The sequence below is a fragment of the Jaculus jaculus genome, chromosome 2 (assembly GCF_020740685.1).
Source record: "Jaculus jaculus isolate mJacJac1 chromosome 2, mJacJac1.mat.Y.cur, whole genome shotgun sequence".
Classification (NCBI taxonomy): Eukaryota; Metazoa; Chordata; class Mammalia; order Rodentia; family Dipodidae; genus Jaculus; species Jaculus jaculus.
In genome coordinates this window covers 195808143-195810415 of record NC_059103.1, presented here as the reverse complement: position 1 = coordinate 195810415, position 2273 = coordinate 195808143, and positions in this window count along the sequence as shown.

The window sequence follows — 2273 nt, the reverse complement described above, 5'->3', positions numbered from 1 at the left end:
CAGACGTGAGTCACAGGAAGAGGACAGAGCACTTCCAGTGTCCTTGTGTTGTGCTTCCCTCAGGAGGTCACGGTGCTCCTTCCCCCAGCAGACGTGAGTCACAGGAAGAGGACAGAGCACTTCCTGTGTCCTTGTGTTGTCCTTCCCTCAGGAGGTCACGGTGCTCCTTCCCCCAGCAGACGTGAGTCACAGGAAGAGGACAGAGCACTTCCTGTGTCCTTGTGTTGTCCTTCCCTCAGGAGGTCACGGTGCTCCTTCCCCCAGCAGACGTGAGTCACAGGAAGAGGAAGGAGCACTTCCTGTGTCCTTGTGTTGTCCTTCCCTCAGGAGGTCACGGTGTTCCTTCCCCCAGCAGACGTGAGTCACAGGAAGAGGACAGAGCACTTCCTGTGTCCTTGTGTTGTCCTTCCCTCAGGAGGTCACGGTGCTCCTTCCCCCAGCAGACGTGAGTCACAGGAAGAGGACAGAGCACTTCCTGTGTCCTTGTGTTGTCCTTCCCTCAGGAGGTCACGGTGTTCCTTCCCCCAGCAGACGTGAGTCACAGGAAGAGGACAGAGCACTTCCTGTGTCCTTGTGTCGTCCTTCCCTCAGGAAGTCACGATGCTCCTTCCCCCAGCAGACGTGAGTCACAGGAAGAGGAAAGAGCACTTCCTGTGTCCTTGTGTTGTGCTTTCCTCAGGAGGTCACCGTGCTGCTTCCCCCAGCAGACATGCACTCCTCTCAGCTGGTCTCATGCGCATGTCAAACCATGCTACAGGCTGAATCCTGCCCGCTTAAACTCATGTGAAGAAATACCAATCGCTAGTAGTACTATCTTTGGATGCAGGGCCTGCCTTCAAAGCCAGGATCCATGGTTGGGTACTGATCCTGTCTGCATGAGTCCTTAGTAGAATAGGAATTTAGGATTCAGACAACAGACCTAGAAGGACTTTGTAAAGTGGCATCTTAAAGCCAAAGAGGTAGTCTCAGTAGTCACTGCCTCAGACGCTTGAACTGTGAGAGAAGAAATGGTGGGTCAGCTGCCAGCCTTGGGACGCTTGCTATGCTGGGTTCACAGCCTGGTAGAAGCAGCGATAGCGGTGGGTGGATCCAGTCCACTCCCAGGTAGACCAGGGATAGCTGCTGTGGCATGGACAAGTGATGGAGGTCAGTGCTTTGCTGAAAGACAGTGATATTGTAGATGCCAGTGGCACTATGTGACCATCACCCATGATCATCTTATCTTTGCCTTGCTCTCCTGCTGCTCCCACCAGACTCCTTTAAATTTTTTTAAAATTTTTGAGCCAGGCGTGGTGGCGCGCGCCTTTAATCTCAGCACTCAGGAATTAGAGGTAGGAGGATCACTGTGTTCAAGGCCAGCCAGAGACTACAGAGTGAATTCCAGGTCAGCCTAGACTAGAGTGAGATCCTACCTCTAAAAACCAACAAAAAATGTTTTTATTATTATATTTATTTATTTAGGAGAGAGACAAAGAGGCAGATAGAAAGAGAGAGACAGAGAGAGAGAGAATGGGCTCACTAGGACCTCTAGCCACTGCACACGAATTCCAGATGCACGTGCCACCTTGTGCATCTGGCTTACGTGGGTACTGGGGAATTGAACCTGGGTCCTTCGGCCTTGTAGGCAAGTGCCTTAACTGCTAAGCCATCTCACCAGCCCCTTTATATTTGAATTTTTTATTTTTTTATTTGGGGGGGCAGATGGAGAGAACAAGCTCCTTTTTATTTTTCTCCAAACCAGGAAAATAGGTGGATAGCTTTCCGCTTCCCAAATTCTATCACTCTCTAGATCTTTCTACAGTTCACCTTGCTAGAATGGAGGATGCGTCCCCCAACCCTTCTTTCACATCCCTGTGGTCAGTCCAGGCTCAGAAATCCCATCCGATCCACTGGTGGGGAGTCCTAATAGCAGCCTCGTTTCCAAATCTTTTGCGGTCATGTGCTACTAAATGCTTCAGCAATAGGTTCTGGGCAGTCGTGTTGGCTGATTTCTGGAGTGTAAGTTCTCCCAGGGTGAAAGCTCTCTCATGGTGCAAATTCTCCCACGGTGGCTCTTTGGGAGCTAATGTCAAGGGGTCACCGCATAAGGAATATTCACTTGCCAGCTCCAGGATGCCACTGCTCAGGTGACCTTCCTGCTGTGTCAGGGATGACAATGCACAGTTATGTACTGAGTCCACGTCAGAAATGATGTTTGTGAGACAATGATTGACAGGGTAGGAGGTAGTTAAAAGTGTTTTATGGGCCTCGCTGCAAGCAAACAGAGGGCATGG